The following is a 14690-nucleotide window of genomic DNA, read 5'->3' as shown; positions in this document are numbered from 1 at the left end:
TACGGCCCAACGGCTGAACCTAACGTACAATAAGGAAAAATGTATGTTTCACACCAAGCGCCTGGCCATCCTCGGCTGCGTGGTGGAGAACGGAGTCATCGGGCCCGACCCCGACAGAATGCGCCCCCTAATGGAGCTACCCCTTCCCCACTGCCAAAAAGCACTGAAGAGATGCCTGGGGTTTTTCTCCTACTACGCCCAGTGGGTGCCCCTCTATGCAGACAAAGCCAGGCCCCTCATCAAAGCCACCTCCTTCCCCCTGACACCAGAGGCGTGTGCAGCCTTCACTCTTATCAAGAACGATATCGCGAAGGCCGCAATGCACGCGGTGGATGAGTCCATCCCCTTCCAAGTGGAGAGCGATGCCTCCGACTTCGCCCTAGCCGCGACCCTTAACCAGGCGGGCAGACCCGTGGCCTTTTTCTCAAGGACCCTCCAGGGCCCCGAGACGAGACACTCCTCCGTCGAAAAGGAGGCCCAGGCTATTGTAGAAGCGGTGCGTCACTGGAGGCATTACCTGGCCGGGAAACGATTTACCCTGCTCACTGACCAGCGTTCAGTAGCTTTTATGTTTAATAATAAGCAGAGGGGTAAAATCAAGAACGACAAGATCTTGAGGTGGAGAATCGAACTCTCCACCTACAATTATGATATCTTGTATCGGCCAGGGAAACTCAATGAGCCCCCAGATGCCCTATCACGTGGTACATGCGCCAACGCGCAGAGTGATAGGCTGCAGTCCCTCCACAATGACCTCTGCCACCCGGGGGTCACCAGGTTTTTCCATTTTATCAAATCCCGTAACCTGCCCTACTCCATCGAGGAGGTCAGGACCATGACCAAGAGCTGCCAAATCTGCGCCGAGTGCAAACCGCACTTCTATAGGCCGGACAGAGCAAGCCTGATCAAGGCCACCCGCCCCTTCGAACGCCTGAGCGTCGATTTTAAAGGGCCCCTCCCCTCCGCTGACCGCAATGTGTACTTCCTCAACATAGTTGATGAGTACTCCCGTTTCCCCTTTGCCATCCCTTGCCCAGACATGACCAGTACCACGGTCATCAAGTGTCTGAATGACATCTTCGCTCTGTTCGGGTTCCCCAGCTATATACATAGCGACAGGGGCTCATCGTTCATGAGCGACGAACTTCGGCAGTACCTGCTAACAAGAGGTATCGCCACGAGCAGGACCACCAGTTACAACCCCCGGGGGAACGGCCAGGTGGAAAGGGAGAACGCGACGGTTTGGAAGGCAGTCCTCTTAGCACTAAAATCTAAGGGCCTTCCGACCTCCCGCTGGCAGGAGGTCCTCCCTGCAGCGCTTCACTCCATTCGGTCACTGCTTTGTACTGCCACTAATGCGACCCCTCATGAGAAAATGTTCGTTTTCCCCCGGAAGTCTACATCGGGAACCTCGCTACCGGCATGGTTGACTTCTCCTGGGCCCGTCCTACTGCGGAGGCACGTGAGGACGCATAAAACGGACCCCCTGGTCGAGCAGGTGCACCTCCTACACGCCAACCCCCAGTATGCCTGGGTGACATACCCAGACGGGCGGGAGGACACGGTCTCCATACGAGATCTCGCACCCTCGGGTACCCCTGAATTACCACCGTTATCCCCCTTACCACCGTTATCCCCCTTACCACTGTTATCCCCCACCACCCCTCCCAACCCAACCCCTGCAGACGGCATGCCAAAGCCCCAGGAATCTTCGCCAACCACCCAGACACCAGACCCGACGTCGGATGCTGCAACACCACCGCCGCCACCACGACGATCAGGACGTCAGACAAGGCCTCCTGATAGACTTAACTTGTAGTACCCTTCACCCCGCCGGACTTCACATTAAACAAGGGGTGAATGTGGTAAACCACTGTATTGTATATTGCCACCTCTGGGTGGCGCTGTGTATGGAGGCATGCCTCAGCTGACTCCACCCACCACTGTGTGGGTTTCGTTCAGACTTGTTCAGTCACTCACGAAGAAGCATGGTCTCTTCTTAGCTAATAAAAGCCTTATTCATCTCTTCTTTCGACTCATCATCTCTTCTTCGACTCATCACCTTTTATGAAGTAATTGATAAGCGTATCAACCAGTAGCCATAAAATACAAGATTACTTTTTAGATGGTGCATACTGTGACTTCAATGCCACACACTCTTTTAGTACTTTTCCACAGCATGCTGGTATTATCATCACACCCTCAGCATGTGAATCTTGAAGCTTTTGCTTTCCATTCATATCAACAGGAAGCAAGGGGTCATAAAAACAGTATGTCTGGCTCTTTGCAGCATTTGTGGTTTGTCTTACACGCTTGAAATGTGAAATTAACAGACAACAGATAGCTTCATTTAAAATTAAAGAACTTCCTGATCCTGTTAAAAAGGGAAGGTGAAATTTGCTACATGCTGGCACATGGGTTGCTATTGCCAGTACACGTGTAGGTTAGATCTGAGTCATAAGACAAACATGATAAGAATACAATCTTTGCAAACAAGCTTAGTATGGCTTGTTCCATGAATTACCTTTGTAACATATGTTGTTTTCCTCTTGAGCCTGAATAGAGTGCTGAATGGTAGCTATATCTGGTGTTCAACCTGACAATGGCCTGGATTTTGCTGTGAGCGGCAAAAGAACAGCTTTCGCCATTCACCTCGCGTACAATTGCCCACAGACTTTTAACAGGCTTGTCAGCGCAGATTTCCAGTCTTCCGGCGTCTGTTTGAATTTGGTGCCCTCTCCAGGGGACCTGTGGTGTCTGAGGAGGTTAAGCAGTAGGGAGACTGTTCAACCAATCAGATTGAAGAATCCTCACAGACACGCAGAGTCCAAACCAGGAAGTAACAAACTGTTAAATCCGTGAATCTTGATGTATGGTGTCCTTCAACAAATAGACAGAGACTGCAGAGGAACAATCAACAGGTGTTTACTGGATGAGGGTCACTCCAAAAACTAACAGTACAGATCCCTACTCAGGGTTTATATACAGGTGTGGTCACTGCCGGTACTACAGTATACAGGAGCTGTAAAAAGTAGTTCTCCCCTTAAAGGTACATACACTACACAAACAGGAACTACAAATTGTATTTAAAACATTGTACAGGAAGCAAAATAAAGATTGGGACATGCAAATGGGATTAAGGGAAAGACATACAGGGACAGCAAGGTTGTTCAGCAGTAATTATCACTTACTACGCTGTTAAAAACTCAAGTTACTCCTGATTGAACAAGCCCTAACTTTTTCCAGCCATTTTTAGAGCGAGATTAAGTTCTCGCTATGACAGTGATCTCTGTGCAGATTCCATTGGTAAAGACTGCAACAGCGCAGCCTGTGGAGGAGCAGGGTATCACTGACGGCTATTTCCAGATTTCCGTATTAAACTGCGCATGTGCGGACGCCAGACGCTGCTGTCAGTCTTACCTAGTAATAACGGCGAGTGCTGAGAGCCTCACCGTTATTAGTACAGCAAAATCCAGGCAAATGTGACACTTTCCAATTGTTTAGTCAATATGATAATTGCAGAATGAGTTCTGGCTCCCATATCGGAGACTCAGTGGTTAGAATCTGTTGTTTCCTTGCATAATAGGAGCCAAAAGGTGTTGCATCATGGATCGTTAAGTATGAAGTTAACCGTTTGACTCTTCCATGGCCAATAATTCGATTATCTATCCCATCACTGAAGTCAGACAGAAGAAGGTTTTATATTTGTAAAAAGTTTCAAGAAAGTAGTCTGAAAATTGTCATTTCTGTCCCTCCTAACTTATGTTTGGAGACCTTAAAATATGGGTCTTTGTGAAGCTGGAGTTGAAACATGACCTGAATAACCTGTGCTTGAGCATCCCTTCACTGTGTCAGGGAATACCAACACATCCCTCTAGTGGGCCACCAGAGAATATAAACACAGACACTTCTCCCTTCAGAAAGGAACATCTGCATCTGAAAGTGGTATTAATGAGGTTAAATCGGAGTCATGTTGGATTTCCAATTCAGCCTGTACTCTTTAAAATGCTTGCATAAATAATAAACAATGGAAGTTCAGAGATGACTAGTCAATGATATGAGCTATAGAGGCCATCTGTATGAAAGCTGCTTTTCAGAGGCGGACTAAAGAAAATTATTAGAAGGGGCTGTGTTAAGGATAAGGTATTTTATTATGGTTTCTATATAGCTTCACTTGTGCGATTGTTGTGGCTCTGAAATTCACCATAAACAGACCTCTAATGTGCCGTATGACCCACCTGAATTACATGTACTGATGTAGCACGGCCTCATTTTGGCTCCAATTCAAACAAATACATTACTTAGCAAATGTAATTGGGCCAGCTTCGGTTGTCTGCGTGGAGCTTTTACACATGCAGAGCTTGGATTGTGGCACCAGGTCAGCATGTAACTGAGCCAGTACAGCCCCTTTGATGCATTAGTCTCTTCAATCATTGCAACGTTATGTAATGCAATTAGTCAGTTTAGGATGATGCTGGGTTCAATCCTGGTCTGTTTTGAACTAAGCAATTCTGGGGCAGCATTATTGGAGGTTCTGCAACTGGTCAGTCTCCAAGTAAATAAAAATCAGCCTGGGTTCCTGCTTTTAATAACCATCCAGGGAACAATGTTGAAGTACAATTTGTAGATGCCAATTGAGAAGAAAGCTGGGCTTGACTGACAGCCCATCAGCACTCACTGGTGAATGGGCATTTGTCTGAGATACCATAGGGCCCCTGCAAGTGCTGTCTCATTCGAAGAGTCTGTAACAGGCCCTGGTGCTAATTTGAGCTTTTAATTTTGTTTTTTTACCTATCAATGGTCTGACATGATCTTATCACCTCTGTAAGGAATGCCATCCGTTTCTAAAAACACGATGGAAAGACAATTTTACAAGCAATAATATAAGTTGTCAATAAGTATCTTGGTACTTTGTCAAATAATTCTAGCAAAGCTATGTGACCTGGAGAATCAAATGCTTCACTAATGCTTGCTACATATCTAGGCACTGTTGCTATGCTAATGTCATTTAATTAGTAGGTGAGTTCACTTTATCTCACATTTTTGGGGAATTCTGTTAAATAGTTTGTGAATTGTCCAGTTACTAATTAGTGACAAAGAGAGCATATTTTTGTTGCCGCAATGGCAAAAGTGCTCTTATTTTACAAAGGCAATAGATCTGAGTTTTAATATTTATAATATAACTCATTGGGCTAGAAATTGTGATCGGAGGCATACTTCCGGAGTACGCCTCCGACCCGTGAAACCTGTACGAACCTACCTCCAGGCACCCAAGCTGCGTAGAGTTGCAATCTTCGGGCCTCCATCGTACGGCAGCATAAAGGCCCACGGATCCCAGGGATGCAGGTGGTTCAGAAGCATCCCTGGGATCACTTGGGCCCGGTCCTCCAATCACAAAGGAAGATTCCATTGCAATCATTTACGACGTGAATCCACTAATGAGATGCAGTGGAATTTCCAAATAATTATACAATGTACATAATTCTAATAAATATAAATATACTGAATTTAAATGTTATTCATAAGTCCCTTCATTGCTCCAACCTCAATAAAATTTTAATTTTTTGATAAATAACTTTAAACATCTTAATCCAGGCCAATATTTGCATAAACTAATTTAAAGTGTATCTGCATTATTTTTGATTTTTAAATGTTTAATTTAATTCTTATATATACCCTTACGCTCATGAAAGCAGACCCTATGCTTGCTTTTACCAGCTGTAAGAGTTTCACGGGCAATTGCTGGGCAGTTGTTGAGCAAATAGCCCAACTCCTCGCCAGCAATACTAATTATCCATGTGGTCCAGATAATCTGTAAAGGCGTACCTTGACAGATCGCAAGTTCCGGATTTCGCGCATGTGCAAGCGCCTGCGGAAACCCGGAAGTTGCGGGGCCTTTCAAGTGGATGAGGATGGCGTACGCCGTCAGGGGGGGCCAATATATCTCCTGTGCCATCCCACATGGACCATGGAATAGAGGCCTGGGAACAAGGGGGTGGTCGGGTTGGGATTAGGACGGGGAGCAACTGACATCCATGGGCTAAGGCCTCTAAGTGTAGGACTCTGAGCAAGTGAGCAACAGGTTACAGCTAAGGCAGTGCTAGTAGTGATATGGTTAGGAAGATGGAGTGGCATGAGTAAATCAGCTTGATATAAGTTAGATTTAACACCGCCTCCCTCCCCACCCCCACAAGTTTTCCTGTGCTTGTTGTGGACAGGAAAACTGAGAATTGTAATGGAGATGGAAAGGGAGTGGAATTATTTTCTCCCAATGTCTGGTTCAATGTTTCTATTGTGAAAGTAACCAACTGGGGCCTACACTGAACCAGTTAGAAAGCTCAGACGTGACATTATACTCAGGCAGACACTATAGCCACAAAAGATTTTATTGGAAAAGCAGATATCCTATTACATTAAAAATAAACTTATACAGCAAAGCATGGGGGTCTAAGGAGCATGGTAGAGAGAACACTAGGGGTGGGTAGAAGGGGTAAGTGGGATGGAACAGCAGGGGATGGGGTGAGGAGGTTGAGGTAAGTGAAAGCATAGAGAGCTAACATGATAGGAGCAGCAAATTGCATCTGACAGGAGAGGTGCTTGGGAGGGGATGAGAGGGCGAGAGATAAATTAGGTAACAGGACATTGAGGGTGATGAGATGATATGGGGGGGGGGGGGTAAGGGAAGCCAGTGTTGCAGTGGGAAAGGGGATGGGCTAGTGGGAAGGGGTTGGAGAAACAATGGCAGTGAGGCTGTTGCAGGAAGCAGGAGGGGCCGAGAAAGCAATTGCAGGGGTCGGAGGGGGGGGGAAGTGGAGCGAAGAGAATAAGAGAGTGATGTAGGGGATGATCGGACCGAGGGGCTGAGTGAAAGGGGTAGACGTTGATATGGAATACTGCACAAGCAGACCTATGAGTTCTTTAGAGTCATCGAGTTATACAGCACAGAAAGAGGCCCTTCGGCCCATCGTGTCTGCGTCGGCCATCAAGCCCTGTCTATTCTAATCCCATTTTCCAGCACTTGGTCCGTAGCCTTGTATGCTATGGCGTTTCAAGTGCTCATTTAAATGCTTCTTGAATGTTGTGAGGGTTCCTGCCTCTACCACCCTTTCAGGCAGTGAATTCCAGATTCCAACCACCCTCTGGGTGAAAAAGTTTTCCCTCAAATCCCCTCTGAACCTCCTGCCCCTTACCTTGAAACTATGCCCCCTGGTTATTGACCCCTCTACTAAGGGGAAAAGTTCCTTTCTATCTACCATATCTATGCCCCTCATAATTTTGTACACCTCAAGCAGGTCCCCATTCAGCCTTCTCTGCTTTAAGGAAAACAACCCCAGCCTGTCCAGTCTCTATTCACAGCTGAAACGCTCCAGCCCAGGTAACCTCCTGGTGAATCTCCTCTGCACCCTCTCCAATGCAATCACAGCCTTTCTATCTCCTCCTTTCTCGATGGTCAGACTGTTGCATTAGTTATTTGTACCACTCCAGTAGAAAAGGTTGAGGGTAGCAGTTTCTTGGTTGTTGGCTGTCATTTGCTTTTTGCACCTAGGCACAACAGAAATCATTCTGACACGAGTCTGCAAGTTTGCATATGTGCACATTTAGAAGCCGAGTAGTTTTACCACAAGGAGTAGTTGAGGCGAATAGCATCGATGCATTTAAGGGGAGGGTGGATAAACACATGAGGGAGAAGGATATGTTGATCGGGTTTGATGAAAAGGGACTGGAGGGGATTTGTGTGGAGCATAAACGCTGGCATAGACGAGTTGGGCCGAATGTTTCTGTGCTGTGAATACTATGTAATTCCATGTAAGAGGCAATAGTCAGACAATTGACCTGAATAGTTTCTGACCATGTAGTAATATGAAAACAATGGCTGGCTGCCTTCCCACAAAAAATGTTATAGTTCCATGAAACCATTGTATCACTCTATGGGCAAAAACTGAGAACTACAATGCGGTCCAGGCTTCCACCAGGGTCATAGTGGAACGTACACTCAGCATCCTCAAGCAACAGTTCCATTGCTTGGACAGAATACTGTAGATATATCTGTGATGTTGCTTCCAGTTTAGGATTAAACTTGGCACCTCCTCAGTTTGGGCAACTGGAGAAGCAGAAGAATAATATACTCTACAATGCTGCAATAAGACACTCATTGACCTCCAGTTTGTGCAAGGTCAGCTTCTTGTCTCCCGCCCCCCCTCCCCACCCCGTATGCACAATACCTGATGCACGGTGGTTCCATCAGGACTACATAATCGGCCGAATAATAGTGTTTTCTGTATCTACTGAAAAGAATGGTTAATGTTGCCAATATTATACATTATTATGTTATTTAAAAATATCTGCATTTCAGTAAACAGTTCCAGCCCTGGAAAATTGGTCATTTTTACCCCAGTTTTCCATCTGGAAAACGAGCACACGATGATCAATTTCTACTCCATAGTCTTTGAAATCAACAATTACTAATGAATTGATTGATCTCATTCATTCATAATTTGTACTGGAAATCTGTTTAAAGCACTAACTACTTCATCAAACTAACACCTTTCGGATTCTGTTCATATAGAATGTTCTTCACTAAAAATCCAACATTGAATGCTCTGTCCTCCTGTTGTGACATCCAGTAGATGACGGAGCAGTTCAAAGTACAGTATTTACTGTGTACAGAAGCCATTATCTACTTTGAATGGTGTGGCTCTCCGTGTAAATAGTGACTCCTGATTTTATAAGCAGGGACTTTTTTTCCCCTGAACTCTTCCACAAACAAATTTAGAATGGCTTATAGGCTTGTATTCCACACACATACTATTTCATTAAAATAACAGAACATAAGAATTTTTAAGAATGGCAGCTGGATCGTTAGGCCAACAAGCCCAACCCTTGTTCAGAGATGTACTTTGTCCACCAACAATCATAATATTAATGAGCCCTAGTTGGAGCCATTGATATTTCCAAATAGTTTGGATAGAATGTGACCTGCTGAAAAGCTAGCCCTGTGTTTAGTCTGTTAGTCAGTGGCAACAGTATAGATCAATTATCAATGCGGTGACATATTACCTCTTGGTTGTTTTTCACCATTAAGCTTTCAAGAACAAATACATTGGCCCGTAAGTTCTGATAGGAGGGTTCCTGCGTGCAGATGCCTCCTATCGGAAAAAAATCTACGAACTTACCTGAGGGCTCCCGAAGTCCGTACATTTCTGCTCCTGGGCCTCTCCAAACTCGCAATGTGCAGGGCCCCCGTATCCCAGGGGCGCATGCAGTTCGCAAGCATCCCTGACATTACATGGGCCAGGCCAGCCAATAGGAGAAGGGAATCTCCCTTCATACTTTTGACAGATAGACCTGTCAAATATATGAATGGGGATCACCCCAAAAAGACAGTAAAACATTAAATAATTTTTTTTTTAAAAACTGTCACTTTTTAAAATGAGTTAAAATTACATTAAATTAAATATTTTAAACAAATTAAATTTTTTGAAAAAAAAATTAAGTTTTTTACAGGGCTAAAAATAAACTTTTTAAGAAAGTTTTTAAAATTATAAATGAAATTTTTAAAAAACTTTTTTTTTAACTCTTATGCTGGTAAAAGCAGGCCTTATGCATTCTTGACAGATCGAAAATGCCAGTTTTCAGTGCATGTGCTTCGCATGCCTGAAATCGGCATTGCCGATGTCTCTACGGGTGTGTACACAGCTCGTACACACCCATAGGCATCGGAAAATACGGGCCATTGTTTGTGCCATTTACAACATTTTGTATTTTAATTAATCATTATCTCTTGTAAATAATCGTGCACATACCTCAGACACCCCATCACTCAACCAGGCAATGTAAGACACAGACCTTCAAATGGGCTGGGGGTGGGGGCAGCAGATCACCCAATAAAGTACCCCTTTTTTTGACTATACATTGAACCTTATTTAAATATTGGGCCGGAATTTGCAGAGGGTAATAACAGCAAACTAACAGCGTTTGCCGTTATTACCCCTTTGAAACTGACCGCTACTTCAGTATGTAGCCCATGCGCAGCTAAATGCGAGAATCCTGAAGTTGCGGTCAGTCATTCACTGCTCCAACACAGCTGTGGCCCTTGCCCCCCCCCCCCCTCCTCCCCCAAACATAGCTGGCAATCAGTGAAACTGAACTGCAGTAATATCACTGTTAAACATCCCATTAAATGTTTATACAATAGCAAAATACTACGGATGCTGGAAATCTGAAATAACAACAGAAAACGCTCAGCAGGCCAGGCAGCATCCGTGGAGAGTGAAACAAAGTTAACGTTTCAGGTCGAAGACCTTTCGTCAGAACTGGAAAAAAGCAGGAAATGGAACAGATTTTAAAGCAAGTTCAGGGGCTGGGAAATGGGGGAGGGGATGAAAGAACAAAAGGGAAGGTCTGTGACAGGATGGAAGGCAGGAGAAGAAAAGAGACATTAAGAGATATTCAAGGCAAGAGGAGATGGTAATAGGACAGGTTAAGTGTAATGTTAAGCCTGCTTGGATTAGGTGTAACTGGGGTTTTAATAGCGTAAAGACTGCTAAACAAATGTATTGCCCCTGAAAAACTAATTTTAATTTTGTGGAGTATCAAATTTCTCCACTATGGAAAAAAAAATTAGAATTTTTAAGAAACTTAAAAAAAAAAAATTACTTTAAAAAAAAAAGCTTGTTCATGATATTTCAGGTTCTAACTTATCCCCGTGTGAGAGCTCCAAACTTCGTTTTGCCCCTCTAACATTTTTAAAAAGACGGGATAAAAGCAGCTTCTCATTTTCTGGTTCCCTGCCTGTGAGAATTCTGCAATGTGATTGGCTGCTGAGACAGCTTGTTGACGTCACAGCAGCATCGGGTTAGGGGTTGCCCACTACAGAGAGCTGAAATCAATTGCACGTCAAAAAAGGCAAACTTCTCATCACAGAGAATCGCGAGATCTCTGAGCAGCTTTCTTCGGGGCCAGCCGCGAATTCCAGGCCATTATTTGCAGGCCTCTGCTCCAATAAAATGAACTTTTTATTGATACAAACGGAATTATTCAATTCCAGCACAGTGTGCGAATGTATCTTAATAGATTCTGCTAAATATGGGACAGTACAAAGGCAGATAATCTGAATGTGCAATACTCCACTAAATGTGAAACCGTTCAGAGACAGAGATCCTGAATGTTTGATAACCCAAAATACCTAAGGCATGAAAGAAGCAGAGAGCCTGTGTGTGTAACATCACATTAAATGTGCAACAATTGAGAAGTGTAATTAGGTAATGATCTGAGTTGGAACACTTCCCGGCTGCCACTTTTTGTCTATGTTCAAATCTAGCCCACCCAGGATGAAAGCCTTTCTCTTTTATGACCGTCATGATGTTGTGCATTAACAAAACCCATTTCCAAGGAAGACATTCCCACAGTACAAGGGGACCTGCACAGTCACAGCTGGCATAGAGAGTACCAGGGAACCAATTCAAAGGTTGTTGAATTTGCAAATTAATTTCGAAGAGGTAGAGTAGTAGAGACAGAGGATGCAGGTACAGATTTTCAGAAGGATTTAGATGAGTTATGTAGCTGGACAACCAATGAAATGTAATACTGACAATGTATTGCACAGTGATTGAAACACACATGGCTTAGAATTAGCAAGGTAGGGCTTAGGAAGGGACCTGGTAGTAGACTTGTTGCTTTCACTATCTAGACACTATGTAGCAAAGCAATTAAAAAAACAAATATAATGTTGATCAGCATCTCATAAAAAGGACATGGAGAATGTACACAGCAAAACAACAAGGAAGATCCCAAATCAAAGTTAATGGATAATAGGAGTAGTTCAAGTTGTACAGTCCAGAGAAGAAAATTAAAGAGGGACCTCACTGAAGCATATAAATATTAAATGCTATAAATCCTGTACGGTAAGCCCAGAATATTACTTCAAAGTAACTCAGGGTAATAGGACCCGATGTCATGAATTTAAGTCAGCGAGAAATACATTATAAAATCGAAAATAATTTTTTTTTTAGACTCCAAGAATGATTAATCTGCCAGACAAGATCGTAGAGACATAAAAACATTAGGGGTGTTCAAAATGCCTGCTGGTAGGGGTAGGCGGGCAGTTAGTAGATCTGGAAGAGGGTGCACAATAAGTGAAGTCTGGGAACCTCTGTTCTAAAGGGATGAGCTTCAATGAACCAGTTGGCTTTTTTTTTTTATCCTTGATTGTTCTTATGTGTGTGAAAATAAAAGCTGACCATTTTAATAAGCTCCTGAACAAGTACAGAGGGAATGAAAGACTGCGCAAATTGAATTGCTTGACTCGGGGTTTTCTTTTCCAGCATCTACCTGGAAACTTAATTTCTGTTTTTCAAGACCTGATAACTCCAGAGGTAAACCAACTGCCGTCTGTTCCCTCGAAAACAGCAAACAGCATCAGTGTCTGATCTTTGTGCCGAGCCACTGATCGATTCATGGGGAATTCAGAAGGGGCAGACTGGTGTTAGCAGGAAATGATGACTGCATTCAGCTGCTCACAAATATTTAGAGCAGTAACAGCTTGTGACATTGAACTACAGGAGCAATGAGCTGCAAATACATTAGAATACACGTCTGCTTGAACAAGACAGTACGACTTAGCCTGTTGCACTTGGGCTGAATTTTATATTCATAATCACTTCATATTTATATTCACATTCATTACCATCATTTTGAAGTTTTTGGATGAGAAATTTCACATGTGAAGCTAATGCAATAAAGGATGTTTCTGATTTAAAATCTTAAATTAAGGATCAATGGCTTTTTTCTCAATACAATAGCAAAATACCGTGGATGCTGGAAATCTGAAATAACAACAGAAAACGCTGGGAAAACTCAGCAGGCCAGGCAGCATCTGTGGAGAGAGAAACAGAGTTAACGTTTCAGGTCTGGGACCCTTCATCAGAACTGAGAAAAAGCTGGAGATGTATCGTGAGCAGCGAATACAGTATACTAAATTGCAAGAAGTACAAGTAAATCGCTGTTTCACCTGGAAGGGGTGTTTGGGGCCCTGGACAGTGGGAAGGGAGGAGGTAAAAGGGCATGTGTTGCATCTCCTGTGCCTGCACGGGAAGGTGCCGGACGAAGCGGAAGGGCTGTTAGGGGTGATTGAGGAGTGGACCAGGGTGTCGCGGAGGGAGCGGTCCCTTCGGAATGCTGAAAGGGGAGGTGAGGGGAAGATGCGTTTGGTGGTGGGATCACGTTGGAGGTGGCGGAAATGGCGGAGGATGATCCGTTGAATGTGGAGGCTGGTGGGGTGAAAGGTGAGGACAAGGGGAACCCTATCATGGTTCTGGGAGGGAGGGGAAGGGGTGAGAGCAGAAGTGCGGGAAATGGAACGGACACGGTCAAGGGCCATGTCAACCACAGTAGAGGGGAATCCTCGGTTGAGGAAAAAGGAAGACATGTCGGAAGCACTGGTATGGAAGGTGGCATCGTCAGAACAGACGCGGCGGAGACAGAGAAACTGAGAGAATGTTTCAGCCAAATTTTCTTAATGTTTCAGTCAAGTTTTACTGTCGCAATTCAAAGAGAGGGCATTAATAACATTTGTTTGAGTTGGTGGTTCTTGACTAAAAACCAAGTCACATTATTTACCAACACAAGTTTGATGTTTCTGAACTTTATTGTAGAAAACCTTAATTCTATGTAAGGCTGGTTTATGGTCATACTCTGGATATGCTGTGTGTACAATCGGTGGCGGAAATTCTTTTTGGACCTATGTATTCTTAAATAGTGTTTAAAATTCTAAATTTTTACAAAATAAATATTAAACATTTTGATCTTATGTATGTAGTGCACATTTTAAAGGACTACATTTTAATAGAAAATGGTCCAACTTTAGTAATTATTAAGTCATTTAATGCACCACACTAAAGATTAATATAAACTATATACAATGCTGGGTTTACTGATCTAACCTCTGCTTAATAATGAAAGAATAATAATGATGTCACCAAGCCCTCAGTTACCCGAGACCCTGAAGCCGTAACCCAGGCTTGGTATGTGGAGTTAGTGGGGTAGAAATTGGCATGCATTGTGCCCTTTTTTCAGGCATAAAATGGGCGCAGAGCATGCCAACTTAGCAGTGGGACGGCCTGCGCCCAGTCAGCAGAGGCGTTGGTCCCACTGCTAAATTTGTGGAGCCCGATTTTCAGGCAGTCTGGGTGGATGTCTAAAACAGGAGTTAGGCTCCTGATTTACATATTCAAGATGCCCAACGCCTGCTGAGGACCCCTTTTAGAAATTTGTCACCAATGAGTGGGGCAGGTGTCGAGGCCTGTCCCACTCGGGAATCTTCAACGATAGATTTTTAGGTGGGTGGGGGAAGGAAATTATTAAAAGTAAAACATGTTCCCGTGGAGCCAGAGGAGGAGCAGGAGTGCTTCGCAAGAATCGCGACCGCCCCTTACCGTAGCCCGGTCCAATCCCTACCACCCCCCGGGAATTACCCGAGGGTCGCTGCTGGCGAGGCAGGGGCCCGAAAATGAAGATTTACATCAGGCGCGCTGCCTATAGCATCGCAACCAGCACTGGCAGCTCGCACCGAGTATGCTGATGATACCCGAGGATCAATTTATAGCAATCCTCGGTTCTCTTGCTTCGGGCGTGTGCTGATTGCGCAGTGTCGAGTCTCAAGCCTGTGTAAGAAAAAAAATTTGAAATGTAAC

This window comes from Somniosus microcephalus, chromosome 22, assembly GCF_052327205.1.
Source record: "Somniosus microcephalus isolate GS21.2 chromosome 22, FLI_Smic_1.0, whole genome shotgun sequence".
Taxonomy (NCBI): domain Eukaryota; kingdom Metazoa; phylum Chordata; class Chondrichthyes; order Squaliformes; family Somniosidae; genus Somniosus; species Somniosus microcephalus.
Note: the sequence above shows the minus strand (reverse complement) of the source record.